We start from the raw sequence: 16817 nt of genomic DNA on the forward strand, positions 1-16817 counted from the left end.
TTCACACAATTCTGAACAAAACAATATAAGCAACACTTTATACTGCAAAGTGTCAAAAAATATATACAGTCATATATACAAAAAATGTAATAAGAGCAGAGATACAATAAAAACAAAAACAATAAATAGCACACATGTAAAAACACACTAAAGGAAATCTACACTATTGCACTAAGAACAGAAAACACAAGCTAAAACTAAAACCTAACCTTTCTGGCCTTCCTTGACGCAAAATCATCAATAATATCATCATTTACAATCTGTCCCCTGTTGAGTGATTGATGCTGATGACGGCAAGGCCAGTGAGCCGTTCCTGAGACATGGTTGACCTAAGGTACGTATTGATCAACTTCAGTTTTGAAAAGCTCATATTAAACACGCAATAGTATTATTGCAGCATCAATGAGTGAGAGGTAGAGGCGGTGTGTTTAGTATGTTACTCCACGCGTCCTTCTCCCTCTACTCATATATACAATACAATATTAGCTACATGCTAACTGAGGCTAAAACCAACATCCGGTTACAATATAAACAGTTTCAAAGTAAAACGGTTTTCAGAATAAGACAGTATTGTAGTTACACCTAATATTGATTATTATTTCTTACAACACGATGAAAGCGTCAGCGAGCTCTCTGATGCGCCTGAGCCGTCATCACAAGGAGAAATTGACGTGGCAGAGCCACTGGGAGTCTAACCATATATGTTTGAGCCAGCCGTGTCAGACGCTGGGAGTGACAGTGACAGTGGTGAGGACGACGGAGCCGGTGGAAGGATAGACCACGATATAGATCGCCTACAAAATACAGAATGGTAATTAGTGTTCCTTTTGACCCTGGCCTGTTATTGTTTTCTTTAACCCGTCTACTGCCTTAGGCGACATCTGTCGCCAAGATTCTAAACTGCCTCCCAGCCCTGGGCGTCACTTGTGTTGCAGTCTTAACTTTCGTTTCCCAGATACGAAAACCTACTGTCACTGATCTAAGAGAAGGCGGGTACTTGGAGAGTGCAGAGTTTACCACTGGCCACTAGGGGGTAGTATATTATTAATACTCAGTTAGGAGTCGGCCATATTGTTGTAAGTATCATAGACGTTCCGGTTACAGAAGTTAAACAGTAAGCAATACAGACGTTCCTGTTACAGAGTTTGGATTTATAAGCATGCTAACATAATTCATGTAAGTCCTTTATCTTATTTGGTTATCATTATCATTTATGTCATCTTATATCATCATTATTAAGTTCTTGCTGATATTTGTGTTAGACATGTGCATGAAGGAATTACTGATTGTAGCTCATATTGTTATTTTGTGAATTGCTGCAGGGCTTCTTCATCTTTGTCATTAAATAAGCAATCTGACATCGAGGAGTGTAATTCTTCATGAAGAAGCCATGGTTGTTGTTGGATGTTCTGTTCCTGGCTGCGCTTTCGTGACTGGAGATGTATCCGAAGCACTCGCCATTGCTCTGTTGACGAATCACGGACTTGTCCATCAGAACCCGCCAGCCCAAGTCCCAACTGCACATGGCCCGAAACTTGATCGGCCTAAAGTCGACGTTGGCGTGACGATAGAGGAATGGAACGTATTCACTCGTCGTTGGGATGTCTTTCGCACCGGCTCAGGCATAGGGGCTGCCCAGGCCCCTTTCCAGTTATTTCAGTGCGCTGGGCCTGATCTTGGAGACAGCCTGTTGAAAGCTAATCCCAACATCGCCTCTGGGCCCCTGGTGGATCTGATCGCTGCCATGCGTTCACTAGCTGTCATTCCAGTAGCCACATGTGTCCTGCGCACCGAGCTGCTTCAGTTTCACCAGGATCGGGATGAAGCATTCCGTGCCTTCACTGCCAGAGTGCGAGGAAAGGCGGAGACATGCGCCTACACAGCAGTATGCGAGTGTGGCAAGAATGTAGACTATACCGACCACATTATCCGTGATGTTCTAATCAATGGAATTTATGACTCTGATATTCGCCGCGAAACACTGGGAATACCTGACATTCTTACAAAACCAGTGAATGATGTAATTGCAGTCGTTGAGAATAAGGAAATGGCCCGCAATGCTCTCCCATCATCCACTCTGTCAGCCATGTCGTCGTTCCAGCGCCTAAAGAAAGATATACGGCCAAACCCCACCCCGACCCCAGCCCCGACAGACAGGGCTAGACAAGCCTCGTGCCCGGACTGTAAAAGCACTTTTAGGGTCTTCACGGAGGGGTCTCGCGGATGGAATGTCAAGCCACACCAGATTTGCATTGACTGCTATAGGGCCCGCCGCCGGAAGAGCCGACAACAGCCATCGACCAATAGTCAGCAGGCTGCCGTGGAGTCAGTGCAGATCTCCCAGATATCATCTTTTCAATTCGGGGCACGCCCTGGCCGACGCTGCGGGGGCCGTCACCGCGCTCAGATGACAGACAGCACTGTCCATCATCCCACACACATCAGGCTCGAGCACCACGTTTTCTCCCGGGGTGAATGGAGGCGGGCCAAGCTAAAAGACCACCCCCGAGTCCCAATCACCATCTCAGGTGACAGGTCAGTCGGGCCGAGGGACAGCATCCACAACCGCTCGGTCAATGAGGTGCACATATCCGCCATTGCGGACACTGGCGCACAATCTGATCTTTGGTCTCTAGAGGAGTTCCTCGCCTGCGGGTTCTCGCGTGACGACCTGCGTCCCGTCAAACTTAGCCTGTCGGCCGCCAACCGCTCCCCCATAGCCATTGAGGGAGCATTCTTTGCTAGGCTCTCAACAGCCCCCAGCAACTGCAGTGTGACGTCCTGCCGCTCAATGGTGTACGTGAGCAGCTCAGTTCGGGCAATGTACCTCTCCTATGAGTCGTTGCTTAGCCTCGGCCTCTTGCCTACGGATTTCCCGTCAGGTAACAGTGGAGGTGGACCCAGAGACGAGCATGGCCCTGGCACTCGTGACACACCAGACAAGTCCTTGTCTGTGAATGCTACGAGGTCCACCAACAGTGGCTGCACAGGCCAAAATAATCCACATGACGCTCCATGCTCATGCCCCCAGCGTTCAGCCCCTCCTCCACGTCCTCAGGCGTTACCGTTCCCCTGCACACCGGAGAACAATGGTCGGATGAAAGAGTGGCTACTCGAGAGATACGCCTCATCTACATTCAACACTTGCCATCATCGAGCCTTGCCTTGCATGGAGGGGCCACCCATCGAAATGCACGTGGATCCCGCAGCCACACCAATCGGCCATCGTGTCTCTGCACTGGCAGCAGAGAGTCTACGACGACCTCCTTCGGGATGAAGCCCTTGGAGTCATTGAACGTGTGCCATACGGCGAACCGGTGAAATGGTGCCATCGCATGGTGGTCACTCGGAAGCACGGCGGCTCCCCCCGCAGGACTGTGGACCTCTCGCCTCTTAACAAGTTCTGCCAACGTGAAACCTTCGCCACTGAATCCCCATTCCACCTCGCACGTCGCATCCCGAGGGACACCTGGAAAACTGTCACGGACGCCTGGAACGGCTACCATAGTGTGCCCCTGCGTGAGTCGGATCGACATCTAACCACCTTTATCACGCCCTTCGGCCGCTGGCGCTACACCAGGGCGCCACAAGGTTTCCTGTCATCGGGGGACGGTTACAACCGCCGCTTTGACGCTGTCCTCTCGGACTTTGAGCGCAAAGAACGTTGTGTGGATGACACTATTCACTATGACACTGACCTAGAGCATCACTGGTGGAGGACCATCGACTTCATGGCATGTGTCGGCCGGTCAGGCATTGTGTTAAACCCAGATAAGTTTCAATTCGCAGAAAGGAGTGTTGATTTTGCTGGGTTCAGGGTGTCAGACGCTACCATAGAGCCACTCCCGAAGTACTTGGACGCCATCCGAGACTTCCCCACCCCGGACTCTACGACGGATATTAGAAGCTGGTTCGGCCTCGTCAACCAGGTGGCGAACTACGCCCAGTTGCGCGACACTATGGCGCCATTCAAGCCTTTCCTCAGCCCACGCTGCAAATTCTCATGGTCCCCGGAACTGGAGGAAGCCTTCCAAGCGTCCAAACAAGCCATAGTTGGGGCCATCCGGGAGGGTGTGGAGATCTTCGACATGCGTAGGCGCACCTGCCTTCAGGCATACCGGACTGTTGCCCAGGAGGATGGAGGATCACCCTCGCCGGCTCACGGTTCCTATCCTCGGCGGAGCAGCGCTATGCGGCCATCGAAGGGGAGGCCCTTGCCGTGGCCTGGGGCCTGGAGCAAACGCGGTACTTCACACAAGGATGTGACAACCTCGTAGTGGTCACCGACCATAAGCCCCTTGTAAAGATCTTTGGCGACCGTACGCTAGATGAGATAACAAACTCACGCCTGTTCAGACATAAGCAGCGCACCCTGCCATGGCGCTTTGACATCGTATACATGCCTGGCAAGAGCAACCATGCCGCTGATGCAACCTCCAGACATCCTTCCCCCTCGGGCTCTGCGAACGGCCTCTCTTTGGGATCACCAAGCGTGCCTGATGCCGTGGAGTCGGCACTAATGGCCTCCATCCGCGACGATGCACAAGAACTTGGAGCCATCTCATGGTCCCTTCTGGCGCAAGAGACGGCAGCTGACACATGCCTCGGCCACCTCCTGCACCTGATCGAGCACGAGGGCAGGGTGGATGTTAATGATCCTATCCTGGCGAGTCTGTCGCCAGCCTGTGAGTCCATCTACGCACAAGATGGCGTCCTCCTATATCACGACCGTGTTGTGGTCCCAGCGTCGCTCCGTGACAGAGTCCTCCGGCACCTCCATGCAGCTCACCAAGGAACCTCTGCGATGGAGCAGCACGCCCGTGCCATAGTCTTCTGGCCCGGAATGTCGAAGGACATCCGAGCCGCCAGGCAAGGATGCTCAGACTGTAACCGCAATGCTCCATCACAGGCGGCCACGCCCCCCCTACCATCCCCACCACCATCGACCCCATTCGAGGCGGTGTTTGCTGACTTCTTTGATTATGGAGGCCGCCACTACCTAGTTGTCGGAGATCGACTCTCGGGCTGGGTGGAGGTCCTGAGCTCCACAGCAGGCACTGATCTAGGAGGCTCAGCTGGCTTGGTCCGCCACCTCCGCACGTTCTTTGCCACCTTTGGCGTGCCGGAGGAACTTTCAAGCGACGGTGGTCCAGAGTTCAAAGCTAGTCATACAGAGGACTTCCTCCGCTTATGGCTCGTCAGACATCGCGTCTCCTCGGTCGGGTTCCCACTAGGGATGCACCGAAATGAAAATTCTTGGCCGAAACCGAAAACCGAAAATGAGGAAACCAAGGCCGAAAACCGAAACACCGAAATAAATTATTATTCCAATTATTAGTACCATTGCATTTATGGCTATGACTGTGTGCTAACCTTACTAAAAATCAAGGCGTTGCAATTCAAAGAATAAATAAATCACGAAATTATGAAAATATTTATTTAGAACTGACATTATGCACAATATAAAATAAAATTAAATGTTTAACTTGACCACACATGTGTAGCCTACATGAAATAATAATGTACAGGCCTGTAAACTGACTGGCCTGCTGAAATATTGTAAAATTAAATATGTTCTCTCATAAAAAAACAAAGTGCATTTAAGTCAAGTGCATCGAAACTCTTGTGAATTAAGCAGAATATTTTGCAGCTTGAAATCTGTGTCGATCCACTGTGCAGTTAGACTGAGCATACTCGTGATGCTGACGTCTGAGCTCCATATATCGGTCGTGAAACTGATTGCTGAAATATCAGATGCCATAAGCTCATGGACGTGAGTTGCAACAACATTGAACAGCTCAGGTAAACATACGTCTGAGAAATGTCGTCTGCTCGGTATGGCATAACGGGGCTCAATGTGCTCTATCAGCCTACGAAATCCCACGTCCTCTACAACAGAGAACGGCTGATCATCTAAGGCAATGAATTCCATCATTTTTTGTGTAATGCCCTTAGCCTTGGCACCATCACTGGGAAACTTTTTGGCCTTTTCAAAAACGTCTGCCACAGACGGAGTCGGTGTGCTCGGAATGGCTTTCCTTTTCTGTGCCGCGTTTTTCTCAAATTCAGAATAGCGATCGGGATGTTTTGATTTAAGATGATGAATTAAACCCGACGTGGAAAAACTCTTTGCAGATATACCCCCTCTAGAAATTTCGGCTTTACACGTATTGCAAATTGCTATTCGTTGTTCTTTTTCAGACACAGTGAATTGCGTCCACACCGCAGACATGTTGGCCCGAGTGCTGTTCGCGGTTTTTTGCTTGCGTCATCATCACAACGTTCTGTTTCGGCCTTGTTGTTTCGGTGACAAAAGTGTTTCGGCCGAAAACAGAAAATGCACTTTTGGGCCATTTTCGGCCGAAAATTTTCGGTGGCCGAATTTTCGGTGCATCCCTAGTTCCCACAGTCGAATGGGAGAGCGGAGGTTGCAGTGAAGACTGCTAAGCGCCTTCTGATGTCTAACACTGGCCCAACTGGCAGTATTGATCATGATCGCTTTTTGCGCGCAATGTTACAGTTGCGCAACACGCCTGACCCCGACTGCAACCTCTCACCGGCACAGATCATTTTTGGTCGCCCCCTTCGAGATTCATTTTCTTTTGTCAACAGACTAGAAAAGTTCTCGAACCCACATATCCGGCCACTCTGGCGCCAGGCATGGGCGGCGAAGGAGGATGCCCTTCGGACCCGTATGTCCCACACCACTGAGTCTTTGAGGGCTCACTCAAGACCACTCCGCCCATTGGCACTTGGCGAGAAAGTTTTCCTCCAGAATCAGCAGGGCCCAAACCCTCACAAGTGGGACCGGTCGGGAGTCGTGGTGGAGTCGCTAAGTCACGATCAGTATCGGATTAAGGTTGACGGGTCGGGGCGCCTTACTTTGCGAAACCGGCGATTTCTTCGCAGCTACACTCCAGCCACCCCCTACGCCCGACAGCAGCCAGCTGTGCTGTTGCTGCCACCCGCGACCCTGGAACGCCAGACCCTGCCCGCACACCCGGGGCCTGTGACACCCCAGGGGTTCATTCCACGAGCAGCAGATGGGAACAGTGACACGGCTGTGACAACCTCCCCGCCTGCGCCCCCTGGTGAGGCAACCTCTGGTTTTGGGGCCCAAGATGTACCCGTCCCTGCAGGAGTCACCCCGGATGCGTCGCTTCCAGTGTCGCAATCACCGCCATCGCTGCCCCGCATTGACCGGCCATGCCGCCCGAGGAAGCCACCCAAACGCTACGAACCCGAGACGGGCCATTGGATGCAAGACTGAGTCCGTTAACCTATTCCCGTTCATAGCTTTACGGACTGGGGGGGATGCAGAGTTTACCACTGGCCACTAGGGGGTAGTATATTATTAATACTCAGTTAGGAGTCGGCCATATTGTTGTAAGTATCATAGACGTTCCGGTTACAGAAGTTAAACAGTAAGCAATACAGACGTTCCTGTTACAGAGTTTGGATTTTAAGCATGCTAACATAATTCATGTAAGTCCTTTATCTTATTTGGTTATCATTATCATTTATGTCATCTTATATCATCATTATTAAGTTCTTGCTGATATTTGTGTTAGACATGTGCATGAACGAATTACTGATTGTAGCTCATATTGTTATTTTGTGAATTGCTGCAGGGCTTCTTCATCTTTGTCATTAAATAAGCAATCTGACATCGAGGAGTGTAATTCTTCAGAGAGGAGAGGGGGTGGGGAGGTAAACGTGCCTTTCGTGTCTGCATTTGAATAAAAAATAGATTATTTAAACTGGGTCATATTTTCAGTTCATTTAAAGTGGTTAGAGGTGTTTTTCTTCTCTCTTTACAGCTATAAGGGTCCTTCCAGAATTCGATGGCATTTAGACGCCAGAATCCTAAGCACTGCGACCTGCCCGGGGCGACATACAGCGCCCAAACAGCATCGTGTGTAGAAACGTTGTCTAAACCAATCAAATACATATTGCTAAGTTGTTATACCCTTTGGGACCCATGATAATGCACAACCAGTAGACAATCGTGCCATTGGCATTGTGAAACTGAAAGGAGTCCATTTATTAACAAATAGTAATAATAATGTCAATGACCAATACAAAAGTCAATTCTAGATACATGTATGTAACATTACAGTTGGCCACTGCCACATTGCACACAAGAGATCCATTAAAAAGCTGCCCCGGCCCTACTCAGAGAGTATGAGGACTGCATCACTGGGGTGCATGGTCTACAAAGCACTTATGATAATGTGTATAGATTAGACACATGTGGATTATATTTATATTAGCTGCAGAAGGCCGCAATGCATCGCTTCCCACTCGCGATTTTCGTCATTTTAGCCTAGAATTGACAAAGCAAAACACGACGAAACACACCGGCAACAATGGACACCAAACTTGTGGTTACACTTGTGAGGTCACGACGGAGCTCCGCCCCCAAGGGTCTCAAACAAGAACGTTTTCAGGGATTTCCTGGCGTGCAATTTTAAATTATTCATTATTACGTTAATTCGACCGCAATGACATAGGTTGCAATGATCAGGGCCAGCCCTGGGCACAGGCAATATAGGCGAATGCTAAGGAAACTACACTAACATTATATACAGAGCCAATCATGGCCCGTCACTAACACCCCCTGTTTTCCTGCCCTCTGGCAATTTTGTCAGAGTAAAAGTCTGGTTGTCTTGTAGAGACTTAATTTCCTCATCCATCTCTTTTCCCCAGTTTTTTGACTCAGTTGATGTCATGGCCTCTTTAAAAGGTCAGAGCTACACCGCAAACTGCTCCGTAGCAATAATCTACACTAGTGATTGTTTTATCATCGTTTATCACTATATTCCTGAGTATAATCTCTCAGGTACTCTGGGGGTTTGTGCTCCCTACTGGGATATTTGCCATCTGCCATCTCTGACGTCACCCTAGGGTGATCCTTGCCATCATCCTCTGGTGCTGACTGTGGACCGTCAGTCTGTACATCTGTGCTCAGTACCAGTGGCGGCTGGTGAACATTTTTTTGGGGGGGGGGCGCAGTTGGGCGGCACGGTTTAAATAGCACTTTTTTAGAGGTTTAGCTTAAGACAGTTGGTTAGGTGGCTGCGGACACATTCGTGCTTCTTACATTTTTGTGTGAAGTGCTTTAGATCCTTCATCCCGGGTGTAGTCCAAAGTGTTTCAGTCCCAGGACTTTGAAATAACAGACAAGGGAAACAAAAAAAGGCATTGCTCACTGTACAACCAGCTAACCAATTCCGCTTAGCATACAAGTTTGAGGAGAAAGTCCGAGTGTAGGTTCTCCCGCGATCAGTGGTCGTCTGTTGAATGTTTAAATCCGGACGCTCGGGTCCCAAGTCTTTCAATTTCTTCTTTTCGACATCTGATAGTCGATGAAACGGTGTTTTAAGTAGAGCTTGCACGGAGTTCTCAGCCATCGATGTCGCCATATTCACTCAATCTAAGTTTCAGCTAGCTACGGTGCTGCTCTTTACGCTTGTGGTTAGGGAATGATAACGATGCTGATTCGCCGAAATAGTCCAATCGCGTATCTAAGAATGTCACATTGAACTAAGAAACAATGCCATTGGCTGTGGGCGCAAATCTTTGCGCCCACAGATCTAAGTTTCATCCCCCAATGAAAAGCTATCCTTGCTAAAATGACTGAGAAAAGTATAAACTCTCCTATAGACTCCCATGATATCGGTGCCCACGGACGGTAGCCGACCTGCCTATTCTCAGAAAAGGCGAATGGCAATATATTATGTCCGGACACATTTTAGCGGTTCTTGACAGTGGTCTCCCATACACATTTAACCCATAAACACGGTACATTTCTTATTTCAATTATGTTGTATATATAACGTTTTTTAACTCAAAAAGTCAGGGTGGGCGGCACCCAAGCGCCCACTATTGACGCACCGCCACTGCTCAGTACACTAGGCCATGGGGCCTCTACTCTCTCTTCACAGTCTTCCTCAGAATCCTGTTCTAGCTCCTGTGTCTGAGTTTCTGATTCACACGTTTTCTTGGAGACAAACTTTACCAATCTGTGTTTCTGCACCTTCTCTTTGTGGAGGTAGTAAACTAGACAGGCGGGACTTCCCTTGTCATGCCCTACATGTCCTTTCTCACACCTAGTATCTAATTTTCCTCTGTCCTGCTGGTACGCATAGCACACTGCCCCAAACGTATGCATCCAAACTAAGTAACACTTTTTCCCTGTCAGTGCTGAGTATGGCGTAGTGCCCGGATGCTTATTAAAACACCTGCTTCCGCTATGGGCTGCTTCCTGAATGGCGTAGTGCCAAAGGTGTTTACATGCGCGTCGCCACAATAGTATTGGGGGACACGTCCCCCCCACCCTTGAAAAAAAGTCGTTTGGACCCCCCCACATTTGCCATCAAAAATATGAGTGCATGACTGCTCTACTAGTCCAGCGTTCTTTCCATTGCTTCACAAACAAATCCGTTCCACTTTATCAGTAGGGGATTACCCATATCAACAGAAATCCACTCCGCGTTTGTTTTTTTTAACACACAGCAGCAGCAGCATCACGCGCGCGGCACGCTGCTTGATGCGCATATTCAAAACATTCACTTTTGAGAATCGGATCACGAGATGGACATACGGAATTTTTTTTCGAAGAAGAGGAAAGTAAGTCTGAGTTTTCCCTTGAGTGGCCAAATAGCTAAATTGCATTCTTCCATGGTCAAACACAGCCAGCTTTTCTAATAAGAATGTTAGCACCCGTATGAGACATTCTCTGTCTATATTAGCAATATAATTAGCATACTAGCTAGTCAGTCACAAAGATCCTTCAGCGCAGCGCCCACCCACTGCACGTTGGAATCAACCAAATATGAGCTAGATATATATATATATATATATATATATATATATATATACTTTGTTCAGCTACTAAAGCTTAGAGCAGAGGGTGATGTTCTAAAGCGTTGGCTCATTAAGCCTTGTAACCATTACACAAGTCCAGAAGTGCAGAATGAGATGCTAAATATTATGGGCAACTCCGTTGTGCGAAAAATATCAAAGGAAATACATGAGGTGTCCACACTCATGTACTCCATCATAATTGATGGAGTACAAGATTTGTCTGGGAATGAACAAGAGGCCATATGCCTACGCTATGTAGATAGTGATTTGCTACCTCATGAGGACTTTGTAGGCCTCTATCAAGTCTCCTCAACAACAGGGAAAGAGTTGGCTCGGATGGCAACTGATGTCCTCCTTCGATTGAACCTGCCCTTATCCTGCCTTCGCGGGCAGAGCTATGATGGGGCTGCCAATATGGCAGGTGGAGCTAAAGGCGTTCAGGCAGTCATAAAGGAGACACAGCCTCTTGCTCTCTACGTTCATTGTGGTCCTCATTGCATTAATCTGGTGACTCAGACAGCCTGTAGCACAAGCACTATTGTGTCTGATGCGCTGGATTTAGTCCACAAACTTGGCAACCTGTACCATCTATCTGGGCAATAAAAGACAATATTTAAGGAGGTTGCCGAGTCGGAAGAAGGGAGTTTCAGAACTCTGAGGCCCCTCTGCCCCACACGATGGCTCATGAGGGTGGTAGCTATCCAGGCAGTTGTAGATCAATATGAAAAGATTTTGGTCAGTCTTGAGGAAATGGCATCTGGTTCCTCTAACACTTGCATAACTGCAAGGGGGCTTCTGGAGAGGTTTCAGAAGGGGCACATTTTGCTCAGCCTGATTATGGCCCTTGAAGTTCTAAAAGAACTTGAATGTCTCAACCGCTCCCTTCAGAGCAAGACAGTGAGTGTCTCAGGGATGCTGGCTGCGGTTGATTGTGTGAAAAACACAATTCAAGTAAAGAGATCTGATGAAACATTTCATCGTATATATACCCAAGCCTGTGATATGATCCAGGAGTTGGACATTGAGGCTATCCAGACTCCTCATATCCGGAGACCCCCAAAGCGCTTCACAGGAAATGCACCTGCGTTTAGACCTACTTCCCCTGAGGAGTTCTACAGAATGGAATTCTTTAAAATGTTGGATGTAGTTGAGGTCCAGTTGACAAAGCGCTTTGACCAGAGCAGCTTCCAAACACTCAACATACTGGAAAGGGTGTTAATAACTGGAAAGGTGGAGGATGTGGATGTGGTCAGTTCTTACCCAGAACTACACCAGCATTCTTTGGAGGTACAGCTGGCAATGTTCAAACTTCAGTATCCCTGCAGCACGGTCAGTGAAGTGGTGGATACCCTGAAAGCTATGCTGCCAGAGGTTCGAGGTTTGTTCACTCAAGTAGAAGTGGTGGTCAGGCTTCTTCTTGTTGTGCCATGCTCCTCAGCAGAAGCTGAGAGAAGTTTTAGTGCCTTGAGAAGGCTTAAGACGTGGCTGCGCTCTTCAATGTCTCAAAAGCGCTTGAACAATGTGGCTGTTTGCCACATCCACCAGGGAGCATCTTGACAAACTTGACTTAGGGGAGATTTGCCAGTCATTTGTGTCTGCAAATGACAAAAGAGGTCACACTTTTGGAGCCTTTGTATGATCTCTTACTTTTGTTCTAACTGTAAAAATCCTGCTGTAGGCATGATACAGATAATAGGGGAGAAATATGATTATAGGAGAAGATATAGAACATTTAATGAAAGGACAAAAAAAAGGGAAATCAACAATTTGGGGAAAGGATGGAGATAGTAAAAGCAAATCTTTAACAGGTTGTAAGGTTGTATTGAGTTATAGTTTTATGTTCTGCAGGGCACTGAAGAGGGCTAAGTTTGATTGTAATAGGCTCTGAGTAGACTAAGTACGCATTTTATGTTTTCTCATAACTGTTTTTTCAAGAGATTTTTTGTTGCATGACATTAAAATAGGGCTATATGTTACCTTGTGGAGATCGTATTGAAACGCAGGAGACGTTCATTACAGTTGAGCACACGAATGCGTGTCTCGTTTAATCACACCGTAAAAGTTAACCAAACAAGATGGCGCTGTCCTGTAAACCAACAAGCATGGGGCTCCACGTCATCGTAAACACAGATTAATTAAAGGGACCACGATCCCTTTTTACAGTTGTACTTTCAAGCATAAACCAACGGTCATACTTACAGGCATGAAACAACAGTGTGTAGAACCACACTTAAGAAGGAGGTGAATTATGTATATTACATTCACTACACACGTCCCCCCAGAATTCACCATATAAGAAGAAAAACAAAAAAACAGTCATCGGTGAGGTGGTCGTATTAAACGGCCACAACGGCTGTGCCGTACAGGAGGCAGAGGAGGCACTACTGCGGCAGGTGTCTCACCATGACACGGGTGTGGGGCATGCAGTGTGGGGGTTTTGGGAGGGAGGGGAGCAGGGGGTGGGGGCAGACCTGGAGGTCGCCCGCGTCTTGGGGGCTGGGCCAATTCAATGGGCCTAGCCACATCCAAATGAGCGGGTTTGAGGCGGTCAACAGAGAGTCGCTCCGGTTTGCCACCCATGTCCACCACAAAATGTTTATCCCCTGTCTCCAACACGCGGAATGGACCTTCGTAGGGCGGGCGTAGCGGTCCCCTGTGGGCATCGTGGCGAATGAAAACATAATTAGCCGTCTGAAGCCCAGCGGGGATGTGCGACTGAGGGAGGCCGTGACGGGAAGTAGGGATAGGAGCGAAAAGCCTCGCATTGTCCAGTAGCGTGGCTCGCTGGAGAGTTGCAGACCAAGGGGCAGTGGTGCTAGGGACAAAATCCCCTGGAACCCGCAGCGGCTGGCCATAAACAAGCTCTGCGGATGAGGACTGTAGGTCCTCCTTTGGTGCAGTTCTGATGCCCAGCATTACCCACGGGAGCTTGTCGACCCAGTTGCAGTCTTTGAGGCTGGCACGAAGAGCAGCCTTCATCGACCTATGAAATCGCTCACAGAGTCCGTTCGCCTGCGGGGGATATGCAGTAGTGCGGTGGAGTTTCACTCCTAGGCTCTGGGCAACAGCGTTCCACAGCTCAGACGTAAATTGCGCGCCCCGGTCAGAGGATATGTCTGATGGAGTGCCGAAACGGGCAACCCAGGTGCCGATAAATGCACGTGTCATCTCCACAGATGCCAGCGATGTCAGTGGCACAGCCTCAGGCCAACGGGTGGTCCTGTCAACCATGGTCAACAGGTAGGTGAAACCCTGAGAGGAGGGCGGAGGGCCGACCAGATCAATGTTAACATGGTCAAACCGTCTCTCTGGCACTGGGAACAACTCTAACGGGGCTTTAGTGTGGCGGTGTACTTTGGCCCGTTGGCACTCAACACAGGTGTTAGCCCAGTCCCGAATTTCCTTCTTGAGGCCGTGCCAAACAAATTTTGCCGCAACCAGCCTCTGTGACGCTTTAGAACCAGGGTGGGAGAGACCATGGACGGCATCAAAAACTTGTCGTCGCCAAGCCATGGGAATGATTGGCCGAGGGGAGCCTGTGGAGACGTCACACAGGAGCGTGGTGCTGGTATCGCCAAAAAACACATCCTCCATCATCAGCCCAGTAGTTGAGCTCTTAAGGTGTTGCCCGTCTGGGTCTGTGGTCTGGTCCGCTGCCATTCGGCTGTAATCCAAACCAAGATGGACTGCCCCTGCCACAGCCCGTGACAGGCAGTCAGCCGGGCAGGACCACGGCTCAGCCACCTCGGCCATGGCGAAAGTCAGCGGCTTGTGGTCGACAAAAGCGGTGAAGTGTCGCCCTTCCAGCAGGGAACGAAAGTGTCTGATGGCGAGGTAGAGGGCAAGCAGCTCCCGGTCGAAGGTGCTGTACTTCCGTTCACTGGGGCGCAACTGACGGCTGAAGAAAGCAAGCGGCTGCCGGCTGCCCGCCTACCCACTGCTCGTAGACGGCATCGACAGCGTAGTCTGAGGCGTCCGAGGTGATGGCGATGGAGGCTCAGGGAGAAGGATGTGCCAGCATGGCGGCGTTCGCCAGGGCTGTCTTTGTGTCAGCAAAAGCTTTGAACCTGCTTTCAGTCCAGTCTACACCGTGCTTGGGCTTACCTTTCAAGGCCTCGTGCAAGGGCCGCATGAACTGGGCGGCTCGAGGAATGAACCGGTGGTAAAAATTCACCATGCCCAGGAACTCCTGCAGGGCCTTGACAGTGAGCGGGCGTGGAAACTGTGTCACCGCCTCCACCTTTGATGGGAGAGGGACTGCACCATCCTTGGTGACTCTGTGTCCCAGGAAATCGATGGTGGAGAGACCGAATTGGCACTTGGCGGGGTTAACAATTAGCCCATGTTGGCTGAGGCGCTCAAAAAGTGTTCTGAGGTGCGCCAGATGCTGAGCTTTGGACGTGCTTGCTACCAGGATGTCGTCCAAGTACACAAAAAGAAAAGGCAGGTCTCGTAGGACAGAGTCCATGAGGCGTTGAAAAGATTGAGCAGCATTTTTAAGGCCGAACGGCATTCTCAAAAACTCAAACAGGCCAAATGGCGTGATAACTGCTGTTTTGGGAATGTCCAGTGAGTGTACCGGCACCTGATGATAACCCCGGACGAGGTCAACCTTGGAAAAAATCACCATACCAGCCAGGTGTGATGAAAAATCCTGTATGTTCGGGACTGGGTATCGGTCAGGTGTCGTTGCCTCATTAAGCCGCCGGTAGTCGCCACACGGGCGCCAGCCGCCACCGGGTTTGGGGACGATGTGGAGGGGTGACGCCCACGGGCTGTCGGATCGGCGGACTATGCCCAGGCGCTCCATGTTAGCAAACTCAGCCTTTGCAACGGCAAGCTTGGTCGGGTCGAGGCGCCAAGCACGGGCGTAAACGGGTGGACCAGTAGTGGCGAGATGGTGCTCCACACCATGCTTCACGACAGACGCCGAGAAAGTGGGCTGAGTGAGGGCCGGGAAACCAGCACAGTTGACGTTGGAAGTCATCTGAGGATGAGAGCATGCTAGACAGTTGTATGGAGTCAGCCCCGCTGAGCGTGCACGTATATGAACAAAACGTGACAGCGTCAATCAAACGGCGGTTCTTGACATCCACTAACAGTCCGTGTGCACACAAAAAATCGGCACCAAGGAGGGGAAAAGCAATGTTGGCTGTAACAAAATCCCAGCCAAACCGATGCCCTCCGAAACACAACTCAACATATCTCTTTCCATATGTGCGGATGGGGGTCCCATTAGCAGCTTCCATAGGGGGGCCATGGCTGTCGGTCGCAATGTCCAAACGGGATGCAGGCAGGACGCTCCTCTGTGCTCCCGTGTCGCACAGGAAACGTCGTCCGGAGATGCTGTCACGGATGAAAAGCAGCCTGCCTACGCGGCCAACGCTCATGGCCACTACTGAGCGCCAGCCCTGGCGTTTCCCGACCCGCCGACGAGAAGATGTTGCAGCAACGAGTGCGGAATCGTCCTGTGGCAGAGGAACGACGTGCACGGGAAGGAGCGCCGCCATGACACAATGCCCTTGACTCGCCAGGAAAAATGTATCAGCCTCTTCAGCCAGTCTCCGACAATCAGTGATTGTGGTGTTTGCTAATGCAGCTCTGACTTGGGAAGGCAGCTGACGCAGAAAAAGTTGCATGAAAAGAAAATCGGGTCTGTGCTCACCTAGGAGATCCAGCATACGGTCCATGAGCTCAGACGGTTTGCTGTCACCCAGTCCCTGAAGGGAGAAAAGCCTGCTGGCTCTCTCAGCATCTGACAGTTCAAAAGTTTTCAACAGGTGGGCTTTAAGTGTTGCATACATTTCAGCTGCGGGAGGATTTTTAAGGAGGCTCACCACTCTGGATGCTGTTGAATTTCCAAGAGCTGATACAACGTAGTAGTAACGTGTAGTATCAACGGTGATTTCACGCAACGCGAACTGCGCTTCAGTCTGGGCAAAGTAACC

At 49.7% G+C, this 16817-nt stretch overlaps 1 long non-coding RNA gene across 2 annotated transcripts in view; it reads left to right on the top strand.

Moving 5' to 3' along the window:
* LOC134870151 (uncharacterized) overlaps nt 1–16817 on the top strand; it is a 23033-nt gene continuing 6216 nt past the window's right edge. For both annotated transcript variants that reach the window (XR_010166506.1, XR_010166507.1), the window contains exons 1-2: nt 1–334; nt 620–811. This is a non-coding gene — a long non-coding RNA (uncharacterized LOC134870151). The remainder of the gene's footprint in view (nt 335–619; nt 812–16817) is intronic.

Source organism: Eleginops maclovinus, chromosome 9, assembly GCF_036324505.1.
Source record: "Eleginops maclovinus isolate JMC-PN-2008 ecotype Puerto Natales chromosome 9, JC_Emac_rtc_rv5, whole genome shotgun sequence".
In the NCBI taxonomy this organism is placed as follows: domain Eukaryota; kingdom Metazoa; phylum Chordata; class Actinopteri; order Perciformes; family Eleginopidae; genus Eleginops; species Eleginops maclovinus.